The 18,644-nt window shown below is 40.6% G+C and overlaps 1 protein-coding gene across 9 annotated transcripts in view; it reads left to right on the top strand.

Moving 5' to 3' along the window:
• The window catches only part of nrxn2b (neurexin 2b), a 665,374-nt gene that overhangs the window by 539,272 nt on the left and 107,458 nt on the right, over positions 1 to 18,644 (top strand). The window lies entirely within an intron of this gene.

Genomic DNA, 18,644 nt, shown 5'->3' on the forward strand with positions numbered 1-18,644 from the left:
TGTGTGTGTTGTGCGTGTGTGATATGTTGCATTTGTCTTTGGTCTTCTATACCCTAGCATTAGGACAGTGGTGCACACCTACACAGTTACAGTTTCAGGCAAACACAAAGCAAAGCTTATAAACTGAGCTAAAAATATCTCATACTGTATGCTTTCATAATGTCTAATCCTTGCAACAGAAAAGCTCCACAAAGTAACAGAAACGTGTACTGTAAAAGACTCCTGCCTACAACGGAGGTAATTTCAATCTACTTTGTGGTATTCAAAGCATTGTGACCTTCCAAAAACAATGACCCACTTTCTTTGGATAACTGGCAGTTTCAGCTTCTTAAATGTGAAAAAGTACCTGGTTTATTTGATCCTCTATAACAGTGAACTGAATATCTTTGGGCTGCAGACAAGAAAATACCTTTGACATATTTTAGACCAAACAACTACTGTAACTGGTTAATCGATAAATTCAAGAGATCAGTCCACAATGAAAATAGTCAGCAGTTGCAGCCCTTAAGTAGTCCCTATGAAACCTCTTCAAAGCGATCAGTCAGCACATTACCTTTTTTTGCAGGCACATGCAGTTCTGCTGCCATCTTATTCTTCCTCTCACAGCTGCTCTGATAACTTTAAATGAGTTGTAACAACATTGTGAAAGACAGAAAAGTGGCACCAAGTGTGACTCACCTGTGAAGCCGCCTTTTATCCACTTCCTCAATAAATCTTGTTTTAATGAAAATAGGTGCAGTTTCACTGAATAAGAGGCAGGGGGCCTCCGCTTGGTTACATGCACTAAACTCTTGGAGGGGCAAGAGAGAGAGAGCACAAGATGAGGAGGTCTATCCCTGTATCCTCATAGCCTCGTACAAGAAGCTAATACTTCTTGACATCCGTGAAACCCTTTTTTAATCTGCTGACGGAAAGTGATGGGGAGGGGAAGGAAATGGGGAAGAGAAGGAGAGAAGAGGAACTGAAGGAGTTTTCTGTGTACAAAATCAGCTCCAGTTTAAAAATTATCCTCTTAGGTTTTTTTCCCTGAGTGTTGTTGGCACGTCCTTCGGTCCTGCCATGAGGGGCATTCATCCGTGATGTCTGTGCAAATCCTTTTTTTTTTCTTTTTTTTTAAAGCAGACATCATTTACTGCAAGGTTGGAGCTCACATCACATATCATAAACCCTGTTAAAGTCAATGCTCTGTGTAGCGATGTGTTGTTTTGATGAGCCTGAAGGCACATAGCACTAATTTAGAGCTAAACTTTAGATTAACTTTTATAAACATTTATTCCCTGTTTATATATTTAGCTAGACAATTGGGTACCATGTATTTTAGTTTCCATGTATTAGGAGTTTCCACCTGTGCTCAACCAGCCAAAACACGTTACATCACCTCGGTCCAATGGAGACAGTAAGAGAACACGGAAAAAAGAAAATAGCAGGGTACTGATGCTTCCCGTCATGATTTAACAAATATGCAGTGAAAGCTTATACGTCATACATCTTGACGGCTCTGGAAGATTGCTGTGATCACTGTAATCACCAGTTCCTGTCCATGCTTTGGCAGGGAGGCTCTACTAATTACAGAGAAAATGTTTGCAGTTTGTTTACCAACGAGAACTGGCTGAAACAATATATTTCCTTGCCATTGCAAGGAGGGCCCCCCAGACTGGCTGCTGTCTGAGATGTGTTGACTCAAATCCAGGGTGAACTGCACTCGTTATTTGTCTAATTTCCTCATTAGTCACAGCGTACACGCTAAGTACGAGCTCTGGAAATGAGTTTGGGTTGTTTGAGGTAGTGTGGTGGCGGAGATGCCATTGGAGTGTGTGGACACTGGAATGGCTGCCTCGTTGCATCAAATCACATTTCTGTTTCTGTTTGGGGGCAAGTGTGCCGCTTGCTGCTGTTAATAAGACAAGATGAAATAAGATTTGTGCTTCATTTGCCCCCAAGCATCTCTTTCAGCCATCTTGGCCCCAATTCATTTCTATAACCTGTCTTATTTCACGTAGAGGGAGTGTGTGAACAGTCCTTTGTACTCAAAGACACTTCAATGAGCATGCAATGAGAACCAATGTCTTCGCACTTGAGACGCACAGTTCATCCTTTATCAGCATTAAATTAATTCTCCCTCCTTTGCCGAATTACACCATCTTGACATTTAAGAATTGTTAATGGCTTCGTAACAGCCACAGACCATCTCGCCAGCGCTGCCATGCATTGTCCAAACATTCTCAACAGGCTCTGAAATAGCTCGGGGCTAAACACTTGCCTGTGTTTTTCCCAACTGTTCCCTTCCTGTCATGAAAATGCAGTGTCTTTGTATTCATCAACACTGCTTAGGTTCAAGCACCCCTTCAGGCTGCAAGCAGAGAAAATTACATGTGAACGTTTAGGTTTGAAGGTTAGACTGCCGCGAGCTTATTTGGGAAAGTCAACATTCTCTGCGAGAGGGAAACATTAATGATAAACACGTATGTAAATTTAATTGTGGTTTAGTGCAGTCAAGGTAATGAGCAAGGACTTGGTGTCACTTTCTGCCATCAATACACAAAGAGGCTTCTTTTTTTTTCATTACTTAGCGCCATCCAATTGTTTTTAATTTGGAAGCCAGCTTTTGGCAAAGGTACGCCTGGACATCAGCACATAAAGCACTTTTAGTTTGCAGCGTTTAGTCTCACCAAACATGCAACATCCTTGTCCAGTCACAGTAAAGTGAGCAGTATTGTTGCATTCAGTAAGCTCAGTATATCTTTTATCTAGGCAAGGACCAATTCCATTTCCACTTTCATCCTGTTAGCCAGAGTTCTCCAATAGTAAACCTCAAAATATGCTGTTTGTAACTGCCCTCGAGAGAACATGAGCTTCTTCTGCTTAAAACAGCATCATTTGTCAGTTCCTTTCAAAACTGTTTTGTGGAGGGTTTTTTTCCCTTTTCCAAATCAAGGGTTTAAGGATATAGATTGTTGTTTGTCGTTTAGGTGATAAAGCCCTTAAAAAATAAAAAACTTTTGGTTCTAGGCTGTATGACTAATCATAACGACTTTTTTTGTACGTATCACGCAGGAAAGCTAGACTGAATATGCAGGGCGCTAGATTTATGAGTTCCTATTAAAGAAACCGTATACACAGCTCCCATTTGTAACAGCCTACAGTGTGTTTACATACAACACAAATTAGAGGCGAATTGGGATAAGCATCAGCTATCTTAGCAAAATATTATGAAACCCAGCAGATTGCTTGAGAGTCCAGTTGGCTCCTCAGCTTACATGACGCACCAGCAAAGAAGAACATGAGGCCTCCACCAGTAACCCCAGTGTTTGTTTTCCATCCACTTACAGTCTGTGTTTATTTGTTTGTTTGTGCACGCAAGCGTCTATGAATTCTTATCCCCCCCCCTCCATCCCACCGTTAAGGGCCTGATTTGCTACTTGTGCATTGGCCGCCAAGCAGTCTCTCAGCACCATCCAACAAATGGATTGTTATGTAACGGCCACAGCTTGCTCTGTTTGACTGCCAACCTGCGGAGAAAGAGGAGGGGATGGAGGGACAAAGGGAGGGTTAAAGATTAGGGAAAGAGAATGAGAGAGAAGAGAGGCAGGCAGTTAGAGAATGAGAGAAGGAGTAAGTGACGCGCCTCTGGCTAAATGTTGTGGTTCCAGACACGGCACAGCAAATCTTCTTTTCTGTTCCCCTTTCTCTGCCGTGTTTGGGTTTTTGTCTCGTCACATTATTGGTTCGGCTTGATTTCTTTTCCATTGAAGGGCTCTCAGCGAAGTACAGACAGTCATTTATTTAGTATCTCCCATTCCTCGCCTCGCTCCGTCCGTCTCTCCAGCTCCCCCCGCATGTGAGATATCAGCTCTGTGACAGGCGTACTCAGACAGTCGCTCTTGTCCAGGAGTCCCCGTGGGCCCGGTGAAACGAGGGAGGAAAGACACAAAAAATACAACGGACTGTATCTGCTATGTTCAGGGACTTCAGCACTGATTCGACCTGAGAGAACAGAGGCACCAATGACATTTCGGATGATTTCAGGGTCCTCGGAGAGCTCGCTTGTGGATATTTTTCATACAATCGCCATTTTTCTGTGACTACTTGGTGTAGCCCCTTCTTGGTGTTTAACATTTGGCCACTCAGTTCAACAACCACCACAGCAGAGTTTAACTCCATTCTCATGAGATCAGAGCGAGTCTGGACCACCTTTGGTCTTCAAAGACACAGGCTTATATTTGTTCTATTCTTCCTCTAAGGCTAATCTGTATGGATACAAGCTCATGGTAGCCGAGTGAATGGATAATCGACTTTCTATGCGGGCAGAGCAATGTTGAATCCCACCCAGCAGCCTTCATGTGTCAACAACAGTCAAAGCTTCACAAGATCCCCAAATCCTGTGTGGACTGACCTATGCCAGCTCATCATATGTGTGTGTCAGAACCCATTCAACACACATGCACACAATATTTAATACATGCACCTCACACATCCACCGCAGACCATGTCGTTCTTTCATCTCCCCACTTCATCCGCCTCCGCCTTTGATGTGGGATACCCTGGAGTCTGAGGAGTACAGTCCTGGGGAAAGAAACAGAGTAGATCTGCGCTCTTTTTGCTTGGAAGAGGCTTGCCATGACCCGTTGAGTCTCTTGGTCTCGCTAAGCCTTGTTCTGTTGCCTTCAATCACTCACTCCACACCTCCCCCACTTTCCAACCGTCCTTCCACTAACACTCATTATAAACAGCTTTTTCTCCTCATCCAAGATGAAGGTCATTATTCCCTTAGCTGTACACGTTGTTCTTTGTTCTTGCACCAACTCCTACACCTCTAGTACCACAAGAACACGTTATCTGAGCCCTACAGTGCACTCAGCTCATTTCATTACAGAACCATTTAGAATGTTGCTCCAACCTCTGGTCAAGTGGGCTGCTGGGGTCTATTTCATGTTAGACTAGAAGTTCCTGAAGTGGAAGTTGATTTTGCTCACACAAACTGATTGTGCAAGGTGTTGGCTTGCTCACTCTATTTCTGGCAAGTGGTTTTTCCAAGAGGCCATTACATGCATGTAACAGGCTGGAGAGGGGAAGTCAGTGGAGACTAATTTCATCCAGTGGGCAGCTCTGGCAGAGTCGGGAAAATCTGAGAGTTTAACAGTATTTTAGCAAGTTTTACATTTATTTGAGTGTTTTACAATGGTACACAATTTCTAATCAAGTAATCCTTTGTATTTGGTTTACTTTATGAGAAAAGACACAAGATACTAACAAGGATTAGTGATGACTTTAATGTTTAGTGTGGATATGGGGAGGCATTTTGATGATTCACATTCCTGTTACTGATTTCAAACTATTCCACAGTTGAACAAAGTCAGAAAAGAGGAAAACTGCTACAAAGTGAAAAACTATGTATACAATACAGGATTGAAAATATTTAAGAAATGAGCTTTGCAAATGTTTAATTTAAGTTTGGTTTGAGTACGCTATGACATTGAGAGCTACTGTGAGTAGACACATGAAAAAGCACAGAAAAGAAGACAAGCAATCTCCAGCGCTGGCACAGCGACAAAACAAAGTGTGGAAATAACTCCAGTTACTTTATGTTAGACTAGTGTGCTCCTCACTCATGTGAGACATGAAAAGAGCCTCTTATATTCAAGTCATTTTGCTTTTTTATTTTTTCAATGATGAGCTAGTAAGTTGGCTTCCGGTTGCTTTTCCGAAGCAAAATTAAATGAAACTGACATCCCTACTTTTGCCAACGCCACTATCAGCATGCGGTTGTTATACCATCTGTCCAGCAGAGGACAGAACTGAAAGCCTTCTTGCCGAGTGATAATTAAGCTCTGGTAAGCCCAGTGATGAAGAGGAGCAGGCATCACGGCTACTGTTACTATTGTAACATTAGAGATTGACATTAGCACATTGAACGTTTTGATTGTTCATCATTGACATGAGAAAATCATAACGTTTGACCATGTGTTTAGTCAAGAAACTGTTGCGACAGAGACAGAAAAGTCGATCTGTGGAAGCAGATCAGCCTGACACTGATGTCGCCAGTGATTCTTGTCCTGTCATCTTCCTACACATTGTAAGCTTGTTGTTAGCTGTGAAGGAAACCCTCTGTTAACAAAATGTTAAATAAGCTAACTAGCTAAAGTCAATCAAACCCACATCCAGCTTGTTTTTGTTTCAACTCACAAGCTAATCCAGTGTGAGGATTTGCTTTCCTTTGTTCTGAATCGTTGTAAATGTAATCTTTTTGGGTTTTAGACTGTTTGAAGAAGTCACTTTGGGCTCTGGCAAATTATGTTGGGCATTATCCATAACTGCTCTATCTACAGTATATGCTGTTAAATGTATAGGCATGTCATATCATATATATATCATATAATAGACAGACTTTGTACAAATTGGTATTTGATAGATATGTGTGAAAAAAAATCTATTTAGTGTTCACGTTCCTTGACAAGTAGTCGTTTTAAAACTCCTTTTTATATCCCTTTCATTTCAGTCCATTAAATGGCTTTTGAGCACAGTTCATGCAAAGCCCTTTCTGCTTGTGTATTTGTACAATTTCAGCCACCATTTCATAAGGTCAACACTTCAGGGATGGAATGGCTAACACCAGCTCCAGCCTGTGTTTGTTTATGTACTATAAAGGACCCTCCAGCGTAATCAGGAGGATGTTAACACTAATGGGTCCATGGATATTAAACATTATCAAGTAGAGAACACACCGGCTTGCACATTTGTACCCCCTCGACACACACAAGCACACACCTGTGTTCCCATTGATCTAGGAGCAACTAAACTGTCTGACCTTTTCAGAACATCCTGGCTTAATGACTCTGTGGGAAATACAGTTGTTATCATAAACTTGTCTGTTATTATTTCTTCATGCAGCACTTGTCAGTGTTCCACAGTGTCCATGCGCAAAGTATTCACGTCTCTTCTGGCTTCTGCCTCTCTTATCTTTTTCTTCAAGCACCCCTTTCTTTTTTTTCTTTCTCTCACGAACACTGCCTACTAGGCACTGCTATATTCCAATACAAACACCTGCCAAAGTCGTGCTAACAAGGCGTCATCTGTTTTCACCATATTTTGCAGGCTTTGAATTGTCGGGAGTTGGGGTGGTGGTCGGTAGGAGGTGGGGTCAGTGTGATGATGCTTAGAGTGTGATGAACATGGTAAATATTTAAAAAGCAGTGTCCCAGGGCTGAGCCTCGTGCTGACATATTCACATGTCTCCATCTGCTGCTGCTGTTTGATTGGCATGTTATTAGAGGAGTTAATGTGAAAATGTTCTGCTGTTATAGCTGCTCTGTGCGTGTTTGTGTGTTCACGCATGTGTTTCTGGGTTGGGGTATGTGAGCATGAAGCGTGTGCTTGTGCATAATTGGTATTAAGGTGTCAGAGCCCCCCTTGTATGGGCAGAGTGTTGAACAGAAATTGCAGTCATGCGTGAACAGTGCACATTAACTCTGATAAACACAGTCAACTGCAAAACTTCCCCAAAAAACTAGCTGAATTAAATAACTGATGCGCTATGCTATAGTTGTTCTTGTTCAGGAAAACAATTATTATAGACAAGTGCGTGTTTGCAAGTCCCCTCGGACCTCAAAATATTTTAATGACCTTTTAAATAAAACATTTGATTCACATCTTGTTTAGTTTATTTGGTTGTTCGGGTATAGCTATATCAGTGAGTTTCTCTTCCACTGTAATACATTTCTGGTGGACTAGATGCTGCAAGATGTATCGGTGCCCTCAAAAGCCTCTAAATTAAAGGAACTGTTCACCCAAAAAAATCCATTGTCATTATCTACTTACCTTAATGCTGATGAAAAGTCAGGTGAAGTTTCATAGTCAAAATATTTCTGAAGCTTCACAGCAAAACAGCGTTGCAGCTCCTGAAATTTTGTGGAAACTGTCTGAATTTTTATTATTGGGTGAACTTATCCTTTAATGTCATTTGTTTAGATTTTGGAACTCTAGAAATCAAACAGAAACTTACATTTAGTTTACTAATCATTTCAACATATATCTGTACAATTCTCAGTCTGATCAAAACAAGCAGAAAAACACTGATCAGGTAATCACAGTGCTTTTGAGAATGTAATATAATATTTTCTTTTTGGTAAATTCACTGTCCACCTCTGTACATCTTCTTTTTGTGTAACTGCTGATTCAAGCATCACAGTTACACAACAGCACAGTAATTGTAATGGTGACTCAGAGCTGTTGTCTAGTTGTGAGCAAAAATTACTTCTCAAACCACATGAGTCATTTATAATAATCTCCATCTACAGTTGTTTAGGTACGGTCGATACACAAGAAGTATTAGCTGTGGTAAATTTCGCCTTGATATTCTGATCCTTAGTTTATTAGGCCAAATAGGCTGCTAAGGGTGAAATAATCACTTACCCCACAAGTGACTGACTCCTAGTACTTGTATAGATGTGTGGAAATGCTTAACAATGTGTAAATCCAAAGCCTTTGCCTCAGTCAGTTGCTTGTGTGCCTTTGATCAAAATAAAAACTGCTGCTTTCCCTCTCAGCAGGTCTGTTGGGCGTCACTGTCTTGAGCTCACCAGACTATTGAGCAGGCTACCAGACAGAGGAGGATGTTTTGGACTGATCGATAAGCTTTCTCGATGATAAATATGCGGGGCAGATATGCTGTCCTGCCCTGCAACCTCTCTAAAGACGATTCTTCTTATCAGAGTGTTAAAACAATCGAAAAGCAAGACCCCCTGTCACCCTTTCCCCATGGTCTCCATACTCTGAACGCTCAATTCTTTCTACCACTCCCCTCTGGATCCCTCCATTTGCAGATATTTGCTGAAAGACAAGGCATCTGACTTCGAGCTGAAGAATGGTATTTGTACAAAAATTTACTCTCTGATAGTAGCATCCCCTCCAGGGACATAACAAGCATTTTGAGATGTTTCAAACAAACCTCGCAAGCATATCATTGGTGTTGAAAAGCAAAAGAGGAAAAACATTAGAATCTTCCTGAATTTTAAAAGGTACCACTGTGTTTTGAATCCCCACTGGAAGGACTGGGGAAGGGAATAATCATCAGACATCTCGAGTTAACAGAAGGGATTTCTAAACCATCTGAGGGTTGGTTAGAGATATGTGCTGTTGACAAAGCTCACAACTGGTTCAAAGTTCATTTATTTAACATTTTACAGCACAGGGTTGCTCAACAAAAGGCAGGTTTTCGCCCTTTGTGCTACAAATGATGCTGACACCATCGTATAAAGAAAATGCTTCAATGTTCTAACGTTTAATTAAGTTATTTCAATATTTTAATTGAGGTAAACAAAGTCATTTCTTTTCAGTTATCTGCCCTTGTGCTTTGGTCTTTAAAGCTCCACAGAACAAAATGTGACTTTAAGAAGTTCTTTTAAGTGGGTAACGACCTGTCACTGAAATCAGTTCCATTTTGTCAGTAGCCTGTAATTTGATTCAGAAAAAGGGGACTAAGCTATCATTCCCCTGTTTGAACCATCATTGTAGAAACAAATAGGCACCAATCAGCTTCAAAGAAATCTATCACTCCCTAATAATGTTCTGGTGACTCTGTAGGAGTTCACACACAGACACTACTATCTGGACACAGCCACAACGTTGCAATCAACATTTTATTCATTTAAAGGCAGTTGACATTCTTGTACATTAAGTTGACATACTCCCTATACTTTATTGTTTTGTGGGTTTTCTTTGGTTTTACAGATTAAGTACTTTAAAATTGCAGCCTCATCTATACAAATATGTCATGTAGACAGAGCAGCTGTAAGGGAAAGAATACTTTATGTTAAGTCAAAGTTGCACTATCATTCAAAACTTTCAAATCACATGTTAAGTTGATGTTTTTCTCCTTTCCTTCAATCGTAGATATTTTACCACAGATAAAAGCAGTATAACTCAAACATCAAATGTATTATTTACAGTTAAAGTAGTTTTAGCTCAAAAAGAAGATTGACTAAATAATTAAAGCTTCCATTTAGCGTTAGTGACCTTCGTCCATTATTTAACTGGGCTCTAAGGATTTTGGAAACCTGTATTCTTTGGGTCCTCTGCAGTGCACTAAGCTTTTATATTGAATAAAATGTCGCTTTGTCATGCTGAGCTGATATTTTGTGACCCAACTCCAATAATGTTCACCCTAGACTAACCTTCTAATTTAGTATATCTTTTTCAATTAAGCTAGCATGCATACCATTGGTTGCACACATACCATAGTTTGAGAATAGTGGCTTTAGGCTCTTTAGTGGTCCGCTTAGGTGTTTAAGGTATTATCATGGAACCCAAGTGGGAAATTTTGGTCATGTGATACCATTTGGTCATAACCCCCTTATGTATTGCAGAATGGTCTTTCCTGTCAGATGTGAACAACCTCTTTGACTCTTGGTCGATGACTTTGACCCCTTTCCATTGATACTAGATTTTATTTTTTGTCGAATTCCCACAGGGACCTTGACAATCAATAGCCCTCAAAACAAAAATCGACACTACGCTAGCTGCAGCTGCTTAAATACTAGACCTAAATGGCATTGAGAGACCCCTTAACTTGATATATTACATTTTGAGGATTAAACAGCATGTACATCCACATTGACATTTTTCATTCATGATATTGTCAGTTTGGGAGATCATCATCACTTACAACTGCAGTTCAAAAGTACATATTTCATCTCCAGATTTGGTGATATAGTCGAGGGTAAGTGGAGAATGTTAAATGTGTATTATCAGTCCAATTATTTCCATGTATCAGGTCAGTCCAATTACTCTTATCCAACGTAGCCCAGGCTACTGAAGTGCAGTATCCCCTTCTCCCGGCTAGTACTTCAGAACTCTGCTCACCCAATTACAACGTTTTTTTGAGATTAAGCTAAGTCTAAAAGAAAAAAAGATTTCCCTGAGGTATGTAATGGACAGGATTAAACCAAATCAGAACGATCAAATTTGTGTGGTGTGATAGAGGAAGTTATAGAAACATAATAAGTGATTCTGGAGAAAGATAGTTGATTGTTGAGTCTCATTCCCAGGTTTTCAAATATCAATGCCGATCAGGCCGGCCACGAATCTACAGTATTGGTATTTGATGACCTGGTAATGAGACTCAACAGCTTTCTCAATTCCAATACAGACAGTAGATACTTTCAAGAGCCAAGAGAGCTCTTTAGAAACTGTAGTCCTTATTTGACAAGCATCTTGTCCAAATTCTTTAGCATGTTTGAACAAATATAATCTCCAACAAATCCTTCTATGTAGAAAAAACTTCAATAACACATCATGTGTTGTCCCTAACTGGACTCTGGAAAGTGATGGAAACGATGACACCGCCATTATAAAGTGTCGTCTCACCTCATGTAACAGGAAGGTCCTTCTCATCCTTCAAAGCAATCTTGCGGAAGGCGTTGATAGAAGAGGAATATTATCAGACCACATCAGAGGGGGATTACTTGCCATTTCCACACTAGATGCAGCCAATCTTCGGGATGCCATTTCTACATTTTCTTATGTACCGCCACAGAGAAATTGCTATCAGAGCAAGGGCGGCTTTGTTGACGAGGTTGTTAGACTACAAAAATGGAGTGTTTGCATCCGAGGGTGTTTGTTTGTGTGCCTTATCAAGTGTGGGGAAGAGATGGAAAGACCCTAAAATGTCAGTAAAGTGGTGTGCTCTTGGCCAAGTTCTTGTCAGGGTGAGTGTGTGTGTGTGAAACCCTAACTTCAAAGATCAACAGCTGTCTGGAAACTTTTGGCAAATGTCTCATCTTGGCCCCTTTCTCTCTCTCTCATCTGTCTTCTCCCAGTCTACACAGCCCTTTGTAAGTGTTTGAAATATATGTTGTGTCAAAAAAAATAGCAAAAAAAGGTTTCAGTCTTTTCGTTTAAAAGGAATCAATAGCCCTGTCTCGCTCCTTAACTGCTTCAAAGAATCAGCCTGCACTGATGCAATAATACATGAAGGTTGGCGGAACCATCTGTGTGTTATTGAGTTATTGTTTGAGAGGCTGTCTGAGAGTTTAAAATAAGAAGTATGTATAAATTCATGTGGGTGTATAGTGCTCCTGCGCCTTGAGGCTTATTGCGTCTCAAGAATTGACTTCATCACCACCATCAGTCCTGCTTTCCTTGTGGAATTTCCATTTTATCGCCTGCCTCTCACGCAATACTCGCACTGACAGCTCCCATGAGGCTTTGCAGCTGGTGTCCGACACTGCAACATTGACCGCAGGCCTTAATGAAAGATCGTGGCATGTGCTTTCTCCGATATGACCTGTATATCCCCATGGTAAATCGTAGTGGCCTAGAATCCACTATCCTAAATCAATGGTCCCTCACAGAGGAAGAATCCCCAATGATAAACTCAATCCTAAATTCACTCTGCTCTCACCCCAATATAGAGAAGAAGAGTGGGGGAAAGGGGAGGGGTGCAAAAAATCAAAATCAATAGGTTTTTCATTACTGCTTTGATTCATGACTCTTTTCTGATTATATTTTCCAGTGGCTCTGTGGACAAAGGAAAAGGTTTTTGTTTTGTTTTTCTGTCCGTTCTTCTTCAAACCAAATTACCAGCTGGCCCATGTGCATGGAAATAATAATCAAGGGGTGTCCCGTGATGTTTTGATTCATCTCTTTGCATTCTCTCCACCTCTAGCACCACAGGTAGGATTGATTGGACGGATCAATGGTGCCAGAGCTAATTGGACAAAAGTAATAAATATTTAGCCTCTTTTTGGATGTGGAGGGGAGTTGTGAAACACATGAGTGCAACAGAGCATTTCCATCATTATTGTTATTCTAGCAGAAGCGGGAAGGCAGATTGCTCGATTAGACTACGGTGAACTGAAGGTCAGAGAAATCCATAACCGGCCAGCTTTTTGTTTGCCTCCAACTCCCAAGGCAGCACTAATTTACTTTTAATTCACAGTTTTCAATAAAGACAAACAGTTGCTGTTTGGGAGAACTTGGATGCCAGTTATTCAGTCTGCCTCTGTCTCTTAAGCAGTTGCAGACACATATTTTTTCACATACAGGTGCACATGTTAAAAGTGATAATACATACATGCACGTGCATATACATTGGAAGGGACATACAGTACATGGCAAGTCCCGATAACTGACTACAAAACGTTTGCTCATGGCCTCCAGCAGAACCCATTTGGCCAGAACAAAAAACAAATCATGAATCAACATCATCATGTTTCCTGATTTGCCATCGCTTGAGTGAATATGAAACGACCTTGTTAAAGTTAATGAAACATCATGGTCATGGTTTAAAGAATTCAACATCGATTGTTGGTAGGAAACTGAATACAAATCCATTCCACCAGTGTCAAACTATAAACCCCAACACAGCTACTTTACCTTTTCTTCAGAGAGAGTATAGTAATTCCTCGCTCGACCACACAAGGCCACTTGTCAGGAAAACATTACCATTTACAACAATAAGTAAGATACAACCTCTGGTTAGACTTTTATAATAAAGTGTGCAGACAAACAGTCTGCAAAGTATGACATTTTACGTTTTTTGGATTGTTATTAATGTTATCAAATGGTCTTGGTTTGGTTAAGTTTAGACAAAAAAAGACCTGGTTAGGGTTAGGAAAAGTAACTAACGTAAGTTATGTAACTCATGTAATGTACGTGATATAAATTACCAGATTTAAGTACGTTAACTTACTTTTGACCCGTGGTCACAAAAAGGACACAAACCCTGGTCTCGTTTCCAACGTGTGACCCACCAAACCACTGCATGCCAGCCCCTAACTTGGACTTACTTGCTCTTTATGCTACAGCACTAGAGGAGCACTTCAAGAAGTGATGCCAGGGGGTTACCTACAGCATCAAACTTTGAAGTGTAGGGCCCATACCAGGCTGCAGTATTTGATGCGTTGGCAGTAGGCTAGCTTTGCCATGTAAATGTCAGTTAGGAATATAATGTTAAATCTGACATATACCCTAATATCAGCCCTGTCCTAATAAGGATAGGATCTTAGTTAAGATCTTTCTTTTATGCTCTTTAGATGGCATTTGAACTGCATTTAACAGGTCAAACACACTCAAACCACACTCAAGTCACCTGCTCACCAAAATGTAGCATTTTAGCAGACTAGACAACTTTTTTGACTTGTTTAGCACTAAAGAAATGGTTATACTTCATAAGACGGAAACTCTGAAATTGTCTGTTCTTCCTTGTTTCAGTTCAAGACTGCCCTGGTGGCTCTCTACAGGTGCACTAGACAGCATTGCAATGGTGTTGAATTTTATGAATATCACAATATCAGAGGTCAGGCAGTTGTTGCGTAAGCATGCATGAAAATGTACTTTTGACATAATTGTTTGATTAGTAATGGTAATGTTATTACTGAATTTTGGGCCAGTACCATCACTCCGTTGCAGAAAAATGTAATGCGACTATAGTGATGCTGCACTTTGGAACACATTACACCCAACACTGGTCTGAACCTTTTGCAAAGTAGAACAAAACTTTCAAATTGATTTCAAGGCAGAAACTGATTTCAGTTTGGTTGAGTCAGCCCTAAAGCTTTGTTGAACCATTTTTGAACACTCACTTTTAAGAACTCACTTTTATTTTTGTGTCAGTGTTGAAGTGTGGCCACCTGTCAGAGAAGCTCTTTTAACTTTCTTACTGTTGACCTGTTCAAAGACCCAGTGTACATAGAGCATCTCAAAATCCATAGATGTTCTGTGACTGTAAGGATATATTTCACTTGAAGACAACCAGGGAATAATGTCCTCCAGACATGTCTTCTCGAGTTTGATAAAAAACCTTTCCTCTCTCTTTTTTCGCTCCTTTTCGTCGTCCTAATAGTGTGTGTTGCATCGCAGTGTCTCTCGCAAACGGAGCAGCAGGTGTTTGCAGGGAGAAACAGTGACACATGGATGCGCCCTGTCAGACAACTCATTAGAGACTCTGCACCTCCTTTGTCTCCTAATTTAGAAGAGAGAGGAGTGCACGTACACACAAACACATGTATGCACATATACAAGTGCACAAAGCAGCAGGTGGCCACTATCCGCTGGACAAATCAAAGCAGGCAGTCAACAGCAGCTCACTGGAAGGATGTAGGAAAGATAGAGAGGTAGAAAGTATTTCCGAGTAGAGTGTGGAAGTTCTTTTTTTGGTTTTCTTTTTCTCAACTCTTGCACCTTATGTGCTGATGATGAAGACAACGGTGAAAGTGACAAGTGTAACTGTGACGATGTCATCAGCATACAGGAAACTCTCTGGGGAAGACAAAGCATATGGTACACGCTCTGCATGACAGGGGTGTTAATTGATGAGAATCAGTTTACTGTGAGTTCACACGTGAGCAGGAATGATACATGCAGCGAGTCTAATTCATTGTACTGCCTAAATATGATCTTAGTTAATAGATTAATGTGAGTTTTTAGAGGACTGTCCTCCTAGATTTTAGATATTTTAAATTGTATCATAGCACCACATCTATCTGCTGGATCCAATCCGATTTTCATATTGAAAAAAAAAATGTGTTGCTGCACCATTTCATCAAATGGAATGCATTTGTATTCTGCATTGTTTCATACATATTTAAGAGGAATTTGGCAGTACTGACACAGGTACACAAATCAAATATGCCTGGAAGCTTTGGAGCTAAATTAGAATTTAAAATCAAGTTCTGTGGGTTCACATCATATGATAACAGTTCAGGTGCACTAACGGGGTTAGAATCGGACCTGCTTGACTTATGACATATTAGAGATGGACGGAAGCGACTGCCAGATATTGTATTATGAAATCTGATTGGAAACGTTGATCAATTCGTAATTATTTCTTTCCAGCATTCGATATGATGTGTCTCACAGTAGAATCCCTGCTGATTTCTTGGCTCCTTCTTCAGCTCTTTGCTCAGCTAGAATGGAATTAAAGCTGAAATCATTAACATTAGTGGAACTTAAAATGGTGTTTAAGTTACAGCAAAGGTCGAGGAGCATTCAGAGTTATGCTTTTGACATAATCTTATATCATTGTGTTGTCTTGCGAGTAAACAGCTATCTGACTAGCTGGATGAAATTGAATGACTGAATTACTGCATATCACAACACAGTATTGGAACTACACACAAAGGTAGCATGGGATGGTGTTGTTTTTAAAGCACTCATCATAGCATAGTGTGAGTAATTTTCCAACATATTGCTTATTTACTATAGAAAAGAAAACTTGTATGTCCATCTAATTATTGCAACAAGGTACTTTAGACTTTGGACGTTACATTTACACAAAGTTGAGGAACTACCAAGAAACACATTAAAGCAAAAAACTGTTGCAATTGATATCCTGACCCTTAGTTGATAGTATGGGTCAAACTTGAAAAACACTTGATGATAATATCCCATAATGCAACGTGATCCTTTACAGCACCACCCCTGCCTGTTAAATGTCCACATCTGCTGTCACACTGAGTAGTAATGCCTCTGACTGGAAAATGTCAAGAGATGCACCTTTAAGTTTCATCTGTGCTTGGCAGCCAAACTATTTCCCTCCAACTTCTCTCTCTCAACTTTTTCTCCTTGTCCCTCGAACTCTTTCCCTCCCAACACAAGTGCAGTCACATACAGGAATATGTGCTCGGCTTCAACTACTATCAACCATTTTTACCCAACATGGCTCCACTCTCTTCTATCACAACATGGCTCCCCTCCCTTTCTGTTCGTCGGCCATTTTAGAAATCTTTTCTCCTCTTTCTCCACAGCTGTCTCTCTCTCAGTTTCTGCGAAGCCCCGGTGCTGCACAGTTAATAAACACAGGAAAGAGACACCAACTATATTGCTCTCGCACTTTCCCCATCCTCTCTATTCCCTGCCTCCGTACCCTGTTGTCTTTCTTCATCCTCTCTTTTTCCCCCCTCCTCCGGCACACAACCTCTTTATAGCCCTCCTTGCCATGCTGCGATAATTAGTCAGCGCTAAAATAATACAGCCTCGAGAAAACAACAAGAGCTGAGCAGAGGGCTTAGCTCCACTGGGAGAGAAGGAGGAGGCAGGGGGAGGGATGGCGAGAGCCAGAACGAGGGAGAGGAGAGGGGAAGCGAGAGCGAGGGATGAGAGTTGTGTGTGTCAGCCGATTTCAAATGGCTACCAGCGGATTGTTAGATAATGAAAGTGTCAGGTAGCTGAGTGAGTGTATGTGCATGTATGTGTGTGTATGTGTGTGTGCGTGTGAGCCAGAAGACTGCATGTCTCCATTCTTTATCAGTCTGCCATTTCCCTGTGTATGACTAAGAGTGTGTGCGGCCTGTTGCTGGGGATGTTGCTTGAAAGCCTCTTGTCCCTGCAGTCATCGCAGCCTCTGCTTTCTATCCTCTGTGACCACAGCACACCTAGATAGAGATTTGTAGGGCATGATAAAACAAGGAAATGTGTGTTAGTGTGTGTACGCGCACGTGTGTGTTTATGCTTTCATAGGTAAGCGTAGGTACAGTGTGATAGCCCATGATGTGCATTACTCTGTCCATGTTTGATTGTGCATTGTGAATCTGGTGCTGCAGTTAGGACAGTTAGTTTGTGAATTGATTAGCAAATCAACAGAAAAACATCAATCTTGGTAATCACTTAATTGTTTGATTCATTTAGCAAGGAAAAATGCCGGCCTCCTGCCTGTTGTAGCATATGAAAAGTGAGGATTTGCAACTTTGCCAATGATGACGTTACAGCAAAAAGCAGGTGGTCTTCAAGGACAGGAGCAAGAGTCGGGTAAAATTAAAACCTATGACGGTCTAGCTTACTTGTCATGGAAGTCCAAAGTATTGATTGGCAGCACTCAAGCAGGGCTTCAACATTGTTCAGTCTGCGCTGAGTTTGAAAGTGAGAAGTAAAAGTATAAGGACCCACCATTACATTGTCAGGAGCTTCCATGTCTGCCTGATTGGTACTGCGCATGTACACCTCTCAATAGAGATGAGAAACAAGAGAGATGTCTCACTCCTGAGCAACTCGCATCATCAGCTCTGAAAAAACAAATGTCTGATTCAGAATGTTACTGTTTAAGAATTTAAGACAAGTTTTAACGTTTTCTGGATGCAGTCTGATCTGCTACTTTCTACTGTGCTCGTTTTTCCAATTAAGCAAAATTGTGATGACAAACGTGACAGACAGAGAGGCAAACTCGTCTCCTGACAACGGAAAGGAGTCAGTTGCAAATATTAGTGGGTTTACTCGCGTTTATAAAACCTTCTTATGGACACTAATTTTGGTGTAAAATGGTATATCAAAGTCATCAAGCTCACATGACATGTGAATTCTACCACTTGCAAACACTTGCAAGGGCAAGAATATACTTATTAATAATATTATGTATTATTGTTATTATTATTATTATTATTATTATTATTGTTATTATTATTATTATATAATATCTTACACAGAAATACTTCCTCACAAATATACTTAGTTTCTTACACACACAGTGCCTGGAAAGGTAAAAACAAATCCTGACAGTTTGAATTGATCTGACTGTGATGTACTGTACACTCTCTGGCAGCATTGGCAAAGTATAACTCATAAGACACATAAGACTAAAGAAACCTGCAGTCCATGCTCTTGATAATGATATTCCAATTAAATTTAACCGTGCAGCTTTTGTTAGATGTATCCCT

Source organism: Pagrus pagrus, assembly GCF_965226575.1.
Source record: "Pagrus pagrus genome assembly, chromosome: 22".
Lineage (NCBI taxonomy): Eukaryota > Metazoa > Chordata > Actinopteri > Spariformes > Sparidae > Pagrus > Pagrus pagrus.